Source organism: Bos mutus, chromosome 10 (assembly GCF_027580195.1).
Source record: "Bos mutus isolate GX-2022 chromosome 10, NWIPB_WYAK_1.1, whole genome shotgun sequence".
In the NCBI taxonomy this organism is placed as follows: domain Eukaryota; kingdom Metazoa; phylum Chordata; class Mammalia; order Artiodactyla; family Bovidae; genus Bos; species Bos mutus.
This window is the reverse complement of record NC_091626.1, coordinates 31,149,036-31,162,323: the sequence shown is the minus strand read 5'-3', so window position 1 is coordinate 31,162,323 and position 13,288 is coordinate 31,149,036. Positions and strand designations below refer to the sequence as shown.

The 13,288-nt window shown below is 35.4% G+C and overlaps 1 protein-coding gene across 17 annotated transcripts in view; it reads left to right on the top strand.

Moving 5' to 3' along the window:
- The window catches only part of FUT8 (fucosyltransferase 8), a 337,919-nt gene that overhangs the window by 89,947 nt on the left and 234,684 nt on the right, over nt 1-13,288 (top strand). The window contains exon 1 of one of the 17 annotated variants that reach the window (XM_070377703.1): nt 1,323-1,347. The exons of the other annotated variants lie outside the window; for them this stretch is intronic. The gene's annotated coding sequence lies outside the window, so the exon portion shown is untranslated. Of the gene's footprint in view, nt 1-1,322; nt 1,348-13,288 lie in introns of those variants that run through there. 17 annotated transcript variants of the gene reach the window in all.

Below are 13,288 nucleotides of genomic sequence, written 5' to 3'. Positions count from 1 at the left end.
TTTTGTTTTAGGAATTTTCTTTACATGTTGGATATGAATCTAGTTCTCTATATCTGGATATTAATTCCTACATTAATTAAACATTCTCTAAGTGTTTTATAATTCTGTAGCATATATTTCATTTTTCTTATAGACTTCAATATAGTATATTTGGGGGGGCTGATGAGGAAATATGGCTTTATTTTTTTTAGAACAGATTTATTGATATATGACTGACATTCTAAGCCCTGAATACATTTTAAATATGCAATGTGATAAGTTTTGACATATGTATACATCTGTGAACCCATTGCCACAGTTAAAACAGTGAACATATCTATCACCTTCCAAAATTTCTTCCTGTCCCTTTGTAATTCTTTCTCTTACCCCCTCCTGACCTTCCCCCCTTTCAGGGAAATACTGATATACTTTCTGTCACTATAAATTAGTACATTTTCTAAAGTTTTAAAAAATGGAATCTGTAGTATGACCTTTTAGGAGGAAGTTGCTTTTTCTACTCAGCATAATTATTTTGAGATTCATCCATGTTGCTGCATCCTTATTTCTCTTCTTTTTGTACCACTCAGGTAGTCTCTTGAATGGTGTAGCAATCTGGGTCCAGTAAGGAGATGGAAACCATACAGTTGGTTAAATAAGGAAAGTTTAGTATCAAGAATTATTAATATGTCTAAAGAGTTAAAACTATAAGATAATAAGGAAACTTTATACAGTATTGTAGGGCTTTGGGAGAGTACCCAAGGAGGAAAGATTTGGAAGGGGTTAAGATGTCATTGGAGAAGATGGGGTTCAGTGCACTGGACAGCAGAGAAGTCCATGGTTTGTATAGGCCCGAGGTGGTCTGAAGTTGCTGGATGAGCAGTAGGCAACTCATTGGAGTGTGAGAGGAGAGCAGGGGATCAGCCACTGACAGAATGGGTGTGTAGTGGGAGTTTAGGTGCCAGCAGGGGCAGGAAACTTTTGGAGTGGGTGGGCTGTCTTGGGGGCTTGCAGGAGGGACAGCTTGGTGTGTATCCATCTGGGCCACAGGCAACTATGTTCAGTCTCAGGGCTTGTAGAGGGAGTATAGATGCTGGTGCTGGTAAGAGACCAAGCCCATAAGGGACATTGACACTTTATTATACCAGGTTGAGGCTTCAAGGTCACAGGATGGTTTTCTCTGTAGGTGGCTAAGACAGTACTCTATTGGAAGTCCTCATATCTGCACCTACTTCAGTGTCTCTTGAGTGCCCTCTATTGAGAGAGGTAAACATGGGGCATGTTGAAGGAATGAGCATACTGAAGGAACTTTCTTGTCTGTCATACAGCATATATTGATGGATGCATTCAGAGCCGAGGGGCAATAAATGGGTAAGTGACACACGTGGATATATCACAGTTTGTTTTTCCATTCATCTGTTGATGGGCATTTTGGGTTCTTTTTTAGTTATTGGTTCTTACAAGTAAAGCTGCCATGAACATTTAATATACCAGTTTTTGTATGAACACATATTTTCATTTCTCTTCGGTAAATACCTAAGTGTGGAATGACTGGGTCATAGAGTAGGAGTGCATATAACTCTTTAGGAAATTACTAAATAGTTTTCCAAAGTAGCTTTACCAAAAAAAAAAAGTAGCTCTTTTTGTTTTTGATTTTGTTGGCAGTGTATAGTTCTTCTATATCTTACCAACATTTGGTACGGTCATTCTTTTAAATTGTAGACATTACTAACTGGTGTGTTTGTGTGGTCGTATCTCCTTGTGGTTTTAATTTGCATTTCTCTAATGACTAATGATATTGAGTATTAATTCATGTGTTTATTTACCATTTGTATATTTTCTGTGGTAAAATGTTCAGATCTTTTACCCATTATTTTAATTGATTTAATTCTTCATTATTGAATTTTGAGCACTCTTTATATATTTTTTGTTCTATGCTTTGCAGACATTTTCTCCTAGATTGTGGCTTGTCTTTTCATTCTCTTAACAGTATCTTTTGAGGAGCACACATTTTTAATTTTGATGAGGCCCAGGCAATCAATATATTTTTATATGGATTTTGTTTTTGTATCTAAGATGTATTTGTCTAATCCAAGCTTAAAAAAGATTTTCTACCAAGTTGTCTTCTAGACGTCTTATGCTTTTAGGTCTTATGCTTCATTCTATGATGAATTTTGAATTGCTTTTTAAAATATGGATCATAAGCTGATGGAGGTTCATGTTTTTATGTAGTGGTATCCAGTTCTAGCATCGTTTGTTGAAAAGGTTGTCCTTTTGATATTTGTCAAAAATCAGTTTGTCATATATATGTGGGTTTATTTCTGACTACCAGATTTGTTCCACTCAACTCTTTGTCTGTCTCGATGCTGCTATCATTTTGATTACTGTGACTTTATAAGAAGTCATGAAGCCAGGTCATGCTACCCCTCTAAATTTATTCTTCTTTTACGGCCTATAAGATATTGGCTGTTGTACTGGTTGTCAATTTATTGCCTCTCAGCTCCAGATTTATCCTTTTTTTCACCTGCTCTGTGAAAATGTATCAGGTCCTTTAAATATTTTTCTTTTGCCATCTTGTACAGTGTTAAGTTTTGTCACTAGAGAATGCTGGAGAGAAATTGAGAGTTTTGCTTCTTGGTTCTTGTGTGCTTGCTTTGTGGTCTCCAGCAGCATACTCATCTTCTCCAGTGTCAGCCCACATAGCTCCCCTAGCCTACATCTCCTGAGCACGTGCGGCTTTTTCTCCACTAGGCTCCCTGAAGTGCAGAGAGAGCAGTGGTAACTGCAGCCGTCAGCTAGCACCTTCTCTTTGTGTCTCTCCTTCGTGTGGTTTGTAGCGGATTACCTTGGTGGGACACTTCCAGGTCAACAGCTTTTGTTTCATAGCTCCCTAAAGACTGGATTTCTGGCAGGATCCACAGGCAGATTTTCAGCAGGTTCTGCCTGCATGTCACCAGAGCACCTTCTCTACCATTCAGTGAGATAGACCTGTGCCCTCTCCAAGGTCTGAGTGTCAGCCCTGAAATCGCCTGAAAGGAGTTGGTAGAGGTTCTTGCTTAGCCACTCTGTCTGAGCCTTAGGAAGTATTGGCTGCTGTTGTGTTCTTTAGAATTCTGTTTACTTCTCACTAGTTAACTGCTACTACTTCAATCTCTTGTTACAGTTAATGATTCTATATACTTCACTTTCAGTTTTCAAATCTCTGTAGCTACTCTCCTGATTCATTCAAGAGGGATGCAACTGTACTATGTCGTTCACATTTCTTTATGAGTTTTAGAAGCAATTTATAAATGTCTATCTGAGAAAAGGATATTGGGATTTTTGTTGAATCTGTAGATAAATTTGGGGGAATTGCATAGGATCTATAGATAAATTTGGGCAGAATTGAAATCTTAACAGTGTTGTCTTTTAAGCCATGAATAAGGCTGTCTCCATTTACTTATATTTTTAACATTTTCTTAGATTTTTTAATTTCTTTCAGCAGTGTTTTATCGTTTTTAGTGTACAGATCTTTCCAATACTTTGCCAAATTTATCCCCAAGTATGCTATTTTTTTCTCTTATATATGGTGTTTTATAAAAGGTATTTTTAAATGGTATTTTATAAATGGTATTTTTTTAATCATTTTTTATAACTGGTATTTTTTAATTCAATTTTTTAATAAATGGTATTTTATGCCATCTATAAATGATATCTTAAAAAATTCCAGTTCTGTTTGTTCATTGCTAATATATAAAAGTACAATTTATTTTTGTATGTTGGCCTTGAATTTTAGAACCTTGCTAAGTGAACTTTTCTGTTCTAGATTTTTCTTTTCTTTTTATTGATTCCATTGGATTGTCTACATGAACAATCGTGTCTTCCGTGAATAAAGAGAGTTTCATTTCTTTCAATCCAATACAGATGCCTTTACTTTCTTTTTTTCTTTCTTTTCTTTTTTTTTTTTTTTTTAACTGACTTCACTGGCTGGACCCTCTAGTATAATGTTGAATAGAACTGGTGATAGTGGATATCCTGGTCTTGCTTCTAGTCTTAGGGGGAAAGCATCTTTTCTTTCATAATTAAATGTGATATTGATTATAGATTTTTTTCCTAGACCCCTTTATTAGATTGCTTTCCTTTTCATTCCTAATTTGCAGACTTCAAATAAGGGACAGATATTGGGTTTTGTCAAATAATTTTTTGGTGTGTTTATTGAGATGAGAGTTACTGTGTGTTCTAGCCCTGCTGCTGCTGCTGCTGCTAATTCACTTCAGTCCTGTCCGACTCTGTGCGACCCCAGAGACGGCAGCCCACCAGGCTAATGCAAATGTCTGTTGTGCACAGTTTTGTATTGGCAGTTTCCCCCCTCACCCCACAGAACCCTTCCTTCATGAAAGCAGTCATTCTGCATGTATAATATCTGGGTTTTAAAAAGTATTTTATTTTCAAATATCATTTCTAATTGTTTAAAATATAAACTAATTATTGAACTATGGTATGAAAAAGTAGAGAGAAAAATTAAGAACTATTTGGAAAAACATATACTGAGGTAACTGTTAACTTACAGTTGAAACATCGTATTCATTATGTTCAGCATTACTGATGGGAGATAGCTATGGGATACTTAAGCCCTTTTGTGAATGAGTTGCCCTGGGATAGTTGGGTTTAAGTCTTGTATTTACCACTTGCTAACTTGATAAGTTTCTTAAACTAATTTTCTGATTTCTCATCTGTTGAGTGAATATAAAAATATTCATCCCAAGGGTTATAGTGAGGGTTAAATAGAATCAACTGCATAAACGTACATACATAGCAGTGTTGTTAGGCACTTAATAAATGTTTTTGTCTTTTATTTTCTTCTAAGTTTCTAATGAAAGTTATCTTGGAACCAAGAAAATAAAGCAAATTCCTGCTTCTGTAACTTTTCACAGTTTGAAAGAAAATTAAACCTATTAGAAAATACTGAGCTGAGAATGCTCTGAAAGACAGTTCTGACTTGGGGAAGGATGGTAGAATTTTTTTTATAGTGCTTTAGTTGGATGGGTGCAGGCATAGTACAACTAGTTTGGGGGAATGGTTGGTTAAGTATAACTCTCAGAGAATTGATCTTGTAGATGAGCAGCCATTGGACAATTTAGATTTTATCAACAGAGTTGGGGAGAAGCAGCCTCCGGAGCATGAGAGGGCCAATGGAAACTTCCCAGATTTTTAGAGTCATCATAGTAGATTTTTCTATCATTGGGTCCTGAAGTCTTTTCCCAACCCCACAGTCCTCTTCCCCAAACCCCAAGTATGAGGGCCCTTTACCCTGGTCATGATTTTAGGCCTTTCTGGCTCTTGATCTCAGAAGGAATATCTTTATGAAACTTCTAAGAATAAGTAAATAAGTATTTTGTAGTGTTAAAAAGTCCTCTAAGTCTTCCTGTCTTCTTTGCACTGTGTTTTGGATCTTGTTATATACCTGCTGTGCAGTAGACAAAACAATAATGTATAATAATGAAAAGCTTCAAAGTAGACATATGGCTGGAAGGGAGGGTTTGCAGCAGCTTTTTTTTTTTTTTTTTTTTTTGGTCTTATAAGAAGTCGAATGAGATAATTTTTAATACCTAGTTTGCAGACTTCGATATGTGCAAGCAGCTTTTCAAAGCCTACCTGTGCATTTCCGGGAGCTCGGTTTGTGACTGAATGGATCAGCTATTCTCTTGTATCTTTTTAATGCATTACTGGTTTCTAGCAGCTGGTACTTAACACTGTTCAGTTTTGAGTTTGGTTACTTGTCTGTGCTTCCTGTGATTTCTTTGCTTTTATGAGGTACTTTTTGACTACAGGTGGATACAGTTTTCTATAAATATAATCTATGCTTTGAAATTAAATTATCCTTGTCCTCTTTGAATACGCAAATTGTCTTATTATCTGTGAGTTTGCCTCTTGTTTTGTGACGCCCTGTGTTCTTGTAATGCTTGCTTACGTTTTAGTATAAGTATAGACATCCATGAAAGACTTTGGTCTGTTTAGATTTTAGGGAAATGTAATTATTTGGCCATCACATTTAGGATTATTGGGGTGTTTCTTCCTAACTTTTCAGAATATAGAAAAAGAATTGAATTTCCTATTCTTTCCTAATCAAGCTCTCTAAGCTCTTTCCTAATCAAGATCTTGCACTTTTCAAACCAGCTTGCATGGAAAATAATATGAAGTATAGTATATCTGTTATTTCTACATGGATATGCTTACTATAACTATGGAAAATAATTTGATTTACTGTGAAGCTCTTTTAAGGTAAATGTGTCAGATATAATCAATATTTTAGTATTATCATATATACTTAAGTACTTTTCCATAACTTATGAGAACTTTATTTATTTATTTTTTGTTCTGCAAAAGATCACCAAAATTTCAGTAATGGAGCTTTCTCTTTTAGATATTCAGAGGAACTTAGAGAACAGATTTATCTACATTTATATAATTTTATTTAAATTTGTCTACATTTTGCCAGTCACTGGTAAGAAGCTTTCCTTCATGAACCCTACTTTGCTCCTTAAATGACATTTTCCTCCACTTGTGATGTTTGGTACTTATAAAGTAAATGTTCACTGTTCTAGCTTTCTTTAATTTTCTGGAAGGTATTTTTTTTTTAGCCTCTATATCTTTAAATGTTGGGAACTCTGAAAGACATCCATTTTTATTTCTTCTCAAGAAAGTATCTTCATTTACTCTTGATGTTTTTCTAGAAATTCCTGCTATCCACAGATAGAAATGAAAATATGCAAACATAAAATCTCAGCCGTTTAGGATATTTTTAAAATTACCAAGTCAGTTTATTTAAAAAGTTCATTAGATGTGTGGTTTTTTTTTAACTACTGCCCCCGTGCCCCGCCACTTTACTGAGCCATACTTGACAAATAAAATTGTAGGATATTTAAAGTGTACGTTGTAGTGACTTGATCTATGTGGAGTTGTGAAAGAAGTCCCACCATCTAGTTAATTCACATATCCATCACCTCACTTATTTTATCTGTTTATCTTTTGTGTGTGTGTGTATATGAGAACATTTAGATTCTCTCTTAGCAAATTTCAGTTATATAATACAATGTTATTAGTGAGTGTTGTTGTTGTTTATTCACTCAGTCGTATCTGACTGTTTGCAACCCCCTGATCTGTAGCCGACCAGGTCCTCTGTCCTTGGGATTTCCCAGGCAAGAATACTGGAGTGGGTTGCCCTTTGCTTCTCCGGGGGATCTTCCCAAACTAGGGATTGAACCCATGTCTCCTGCATTGGCAGATGGATTTTTTGACAATGGCTGAGTTACCAGGGAAGCCCCATTATCAATGATAGGAACCATGAGAGGAGGTGAACTCAGAGTCTTTCTATTCAGCCATCTTAGTGAACTCTCCTTAAACTCATTCAGCTTTTATTTGCCTGGAAAACCCTTTATCTCTTGTTCAATTTTGAAGGACAACTTTGCTGGGTAGAGTATTCTTGGTTGGCATTTTTTTCTTTTAGCACTTTGAATATACTTCCTTCTGGCCTATAAAAGTTTTCAGATTTTGCTGAAAAAATCTGCTGAATATTCTGTTGAGGTTTTCTTTTATTTAGCATGTGGTTTTTCTCTCACTGCTTTTAACATTCTGTCTTTGTCTTTACCTTTTGATAATTTAATTTAATGGGACTTGGTTGAGACTCATCTTATTTGAAACACTTCAGATGGACTCCCTGTGTCTGGGTATCTATTTCTTTCCTCAGGTTAGGGAGGTTTTCAGCCATTATTTCTTCAAAGAAGCTTTCTGCCTCTTTTTTTTCCTTCTGGGACTCCTATAATGTGTAGAGTCCCATTGGCTTTCAGAGCTAGATGATTTGGGGCCCAATCCCTCAGATGAAGTCTTAAAAGTTGGAGTGGTAGATGTTAGGTCTAAACTCTTCATTTTTCAGGGAGAAGCCAGTAGTTGTGAATTCCTTTCCAATTGTATGTTGCTGTGCTGGGATTGGAGTTTATGAAGAGAATGTTTCTCAGCTTTTCCACTCATTTGATGTAGGTTTTTCCTTATTTACCCTCTTTGCAGTAGTCACTGCTGGTCTCTGATTTTCTTTCAGAGGAACTTGCATGTTTGGGTGTAGATTCAGTGTATCTGAGGGAGGCAGTGAGTTTGAGAGCCTCTTATGTAGATGTTTTTGACCAGAATGAGATTTGTGATTTTTAGGTACTGAATGAATAATGATCCAGAGAAATGAGATGCTGTTCATATCTTAAATATGATACAGAAATGAGTCTACAATGTGTATAACTTCATTTGTGCTTGTGTGTAATGTAACCTTTTTTAATGTAAGTAGACTATTAGAGAATATATTTGGAATGTTATCAAAAGGACTCAATGTGTTGTTTATTGATATCATACCTATTTCTAGTTTGGTTCATATACTTGTTTCATAAGTATGCCAAGTACATGGCATGGTAAGGGAGAAGAAATGTAAAATGTGAGTTTATGTAAAGATACTTAAGGAAGGAAGTGCAGTGTACACTTTCTAATGTGGTTTTTTTTTTAATGTTAGAAAAAACATTGAAAACTTGGACATCTAAGAAAGCTGAGAAAGCTTCTTGCATTTTGTAACAATTCTTATCTACTAGTTGCAGAGCAAAAACAATAGAAAATTAATTGTATAGTAAAAAAGAAAAAAAACCTTTAACTATGAAGTCCTCCTATTAAATTCTTCAGTTCATTAAACCTACTTTTGGTTATTATTATTTAAAAAACTGTTATTTAGCAGTTCTAAGAAAAGCTTCAGAGCAGCTGTAATTACAGCTGCAGTCTTAGTCAAAATAGGGGTTTTTAAAGGCTCCTCAGTCCCCTTTCGCATCTCTTTCACTCACCCCAAGCAATCCAAATTTAGTTGTCAAAGTTTTGGTGAGCTCAGGATTCCCGAAACTGGAGTGCCATGTGTTTAACTGCATATAGATGCGATGGTTATCTGTGACTCTTTATGAAGGTTCCCAGAAACTTTTTCATTTTCCTGCTTCTCTGTGCACAGTTATATGATTGTTGTCTGTTCTGCCTGTTTCTGCGTTGAATTTTATAGATACATGAGTATTCCAAGCACAGGTTAGTGATTTTTACCAAGGCCTAGGCATCTACTAAGACTATTTAGAGGGATAATAGGTTTCAATCTAAATTAAAGCTAATGTTCACATAATTACACGTTGATTGGAAATACCTGAAAAACTGTATGTCTGTGTTTTTAAAAATTACTTCCTCAAATTTTACTGTAATATAAAATTGCCTTTCACCTTGTCTGAAAACAAATTTGGTAAATTTCTTGAAGCAAGTTCAGTTAGTGAATCAGAAGTAAAATACATATCCATGTTAATGTTTCCCTTATTCTTCCTTCCTCTAGTTTTATGATCTGGGGATGTGGATGTCATTCTGGTCTGGTTTTCACATCATTAGTTGGGAAATGGCTCTAAGGGTTATGAAGAACTGTGACTAAGCACAGGGTTTGGGGCCAGTCTCCCTGTCCCAATTAATTACCATCTCTTTTGCAGATACTCGTTATGCTGAATATTGCTCATGCACTCTAATAATTTAACTTGGGTTCTAACCAATTTTACTATGTCTTCTCAGAAATTGAAGTGATTTGCTGTTGAATCACACATAGGTAATTGAGAGTCTTCTGTCGGTGCTAACAATTTAACAGTTAAGGTAGAAAGGCAACTGAAACATGCCTGCATGTGCATAGCGCCATGTTAGCACCTCTTATGTTAGCGCCATAAGCATCTCTTATCCAAAAGGATAAGGCTACGAAGATGTACAGTTCCTACCTTTAAGTAAAGTAGAAAAGGTGCAGATATGTGCATTAAAATAATAAATCAACTTTTATAGGGTAAATAAACTTGGACTTAAATCCGCAATCTCAGGAACTCTTTAAAATTTAAAAGAAATTCCAAAGATCTAGATCAATGTTTTATTATCACACACAGTAAAACAGATTCAGAGAAGTTGAGTGAATTACATTGTCATTGATTAAATGGGGGGTTTATAGGACATTCTAAATATGAACTCAGTAGTGAAATAGCAAGTTAATGCTTTTATTATTATTTTAGTGTCAGCTTATGTTGGTTGATTGTTCAATGTAGGTTCTTTTCTAGAGAAGCTGCCAATTCGTTTCTTACAAAAGTATAGTGTATATATTAGTGGAATGTGGACTTACATAGGTTATTTTTAGAGAGCGTAGCTTTGAACAAAAACCGTTTTAGAGAATACTGGCAAATTCAAGTGAATAATAAAACATTCATTAAGACAGAATAAGGAAACTATTTACAAAATTGCATAACTTTTAAAACATAATTTGGCTTATAGGCATGAGGGCAGATAGCAGGTAAAATTTGAGATGGAATATAATTTTAATGATGAAAGTACAACTAATTTTGTGAGAATAAAGGAAGAAACTCAACACAAACTTGTAGGAAGGAAAATAAAACTTTGAGACTTTACTAAGATAGGAAAAAGGAAATGTGAAAAGCAGTTCAGTTTTATTTAGGGATCAGTCATACATTTATCTCATTATCAAAACTTGTTGTCAGTGTCTTCTTTGACTTTCTCCCTTCCTTTACTGGTTCTCTCCGAGAAAGGCCCTAGCGTGGTGTGATACAGCACAGTGCCGTTCTGGCTTTGTCACTTATGACAAGCATGGTCTTGGACTAAAAATTTGCTTATTAAGACATACTAAAGTGAATAATTTTTAGTTAGTTAATCAGGCATTTGAAATTCAGGTACTTCATAGAAAATGAGACTATGTCTTTGCTGTGACTATAGGATCATTGGAATAATCAAGTGAAATCACGTGAAATTGTTCTAAAAACCAAAGACTTCACAAAGGTAAATAATATTGTTTTATGCTGTAACTATACATTCAATCTAACAAGACAAATATTTGTCTATCCAATATGTCAGAATTAAGGTTGTAGTTTTGAATTAGGGAAGGTATAGTCCTAGCTTTTAAGATGCTTTTTGTCTAATTTGAGAAAGTAGGACATAAAATATATAGTGCAGTTGTCTACAGTATATGACAAAATATGAAAAGGGTAATGAGAGGTTAAGCTGAACTGAATTTTGGCTTTAAGTTAAAGAGCTGCTTACCTGAATCTACTCCAGGTCCCTGAGACTCAGTACGCCACAAGTGACAGAGTGAGTGTTTTGGCCTTTGATGCATATGTCTTCTGCTTCTTGGGCTTTTAGGTAAGAGTGGACAGATTTTAACATGGGTTGCCACGTGATAGAGGTCTAAACTTAGGCTCTCCAATAGATGCGGATAGGAACTTGTTAATTTTTAGGTGTACAGATATGAGTCAGTAGCTGACTCAAGGTTACAAAGAACATACAAGTTTTAGTCTTGTTGAGTATTATCAAGGAGATATGTTCCAGGTTTTAACGTCTGGGTTGGATACTTTGATAGGGGCATAGAGGATTAAAAGGGGACTTTAGGAACATCTGTTTTAACCCCCTTGAATATACCTTTTACAGGGTCCCAGAATTAGCTTGACTGTTTTTCATGCTGAGGAATCTTCTGGTTATGTCACGTAGTACACTTTCTTATGGGCTCTTGTGTTTGTATTTTTTTTTTGGCTCCGAATGACCTCCCTCCTGTTGTTGTGTATTCTTTACCTTTTGTTGCATATGCTGCAGGTTTGGCTGAAGGGAGAACCTGTTGATGCAGCAGCCAGGAGTAGAAAGAGGAGAATGATAGGTTCAGGAAGCAGGACAAGAAAGGAAATTATAATAACAGTAATAACTAATACTTATTAGCACTGAAGTCCCAGATGCTTTTCTAAATGCTTTTCTTATATTAATAATGAGATGAGTTAAATGAAACATAATAGTATTTACCCATGTTACAGATAAGGGAACTGAGCTATAATGCTTTGCACAGTGGAAGGCAGAGTTCATGATTTTTGGTTCTAGAGAGTAAACCCTTAGCACTGTCACCGATTGCTTCTTAAAAATAACCTGGAGGCCCCTTTGTGAAAAATTCTCTGCCTTTTCTTCTCTAAATGTGATAGCCATTAGAGATAAAAGATGAATATTTTAAGGCTGGTAACTTGGGTTGGGTGGTGATGCTGGTGGAGGAGGTGAAATATTACAGAATTTATTCAGCATTTTAAGACTGAATGATGGTATCAGAAAGGAAGGAACCTGAATATAATCTACTGTGCAAATCAGGGGGAAAGGGAATTTTGGTGAAGACCAGATTTTGTGATGCTACAGAAGCATGAAAGCTTGATACAGGAAGTTTAGTCAGGGCTTATGGTCACTGGTTTAGGTAGATCAACACTGTACAGTAGAAATACAATGTGAACCATGCATGTAATTTAAGATTTTCTGGTAGCCACATTAAATAAGGTAAAAAGAAATAGGTTAAATTAGTTTTAATAATGTATCTTATTTAAATATTATTTAAAATAATTAATAAAAAATAATGAAATATTTTGCCTTCTTTTATTCCTACTGAGTTTTTGAAGTCAGTGTGTATTTTACGTTTAGGGCATTTTTCAGTTTAAACTAGCCGTATTTCACATGCTCAGTGGCCACATTTGGCTACTGACTGCCTTATTGGACAGTGCATTTTTATACCATTAAAAGATGGGTTCTTTAAAAAGTTTCTGATTGAATTACAACTAGATGGCTTATTCTTCCTTTGTGAAGGAGTGGAGGGCAGTCTGGGGCCTAAAGGTATCCCTATTCAGTTGTGTCCAGAGAACCTGCTCATTACGGGGAACGTATTTTTTTATACTTAGTACGAAGAGAGTGGGGAAAGATTTACCAAATGTTTAGGTTTCGTATCATTTGAGATGTGTGGGTGTTACGCAGTTAGAGGGACTTCTAGGCCGTTCCAAATAATTTCTGTGGTCATATTAGTTCTGGGCTCTGGTTTCCATTATAAAGAGCAGAGTGCTTTTTCTGTATACAGAGCTCTGAAAAAGGAGCACACAGCTCTTGAAATGTGGTGTCTGTTGGTTCAGGGACTCTGCCACCATGTAGAACCCTTCACAACATCACTGATTTCACTGATGTGCTTTTATGGGATTTGATATGTTTAAAGTTGCGTTATTCCTCAGGCAGGGATTTCTAAAATCTGCTTTTTCTTTAAAAAAAAAAAAAAAAAGAGAAAATCTCCCACTAAATAAACTTAATCACATAAAAAAAAATGACTAAATCTTTTGTAACTATTAAAGTGTAATATGCATTCTTTGTAAAAATCTAGATAATGGAGTTAGCTACTTTTACATGTTTAATGAACAGATCTCTAGCACAGGGAAGTGTTCAGTCTGTGTTCAGTCTT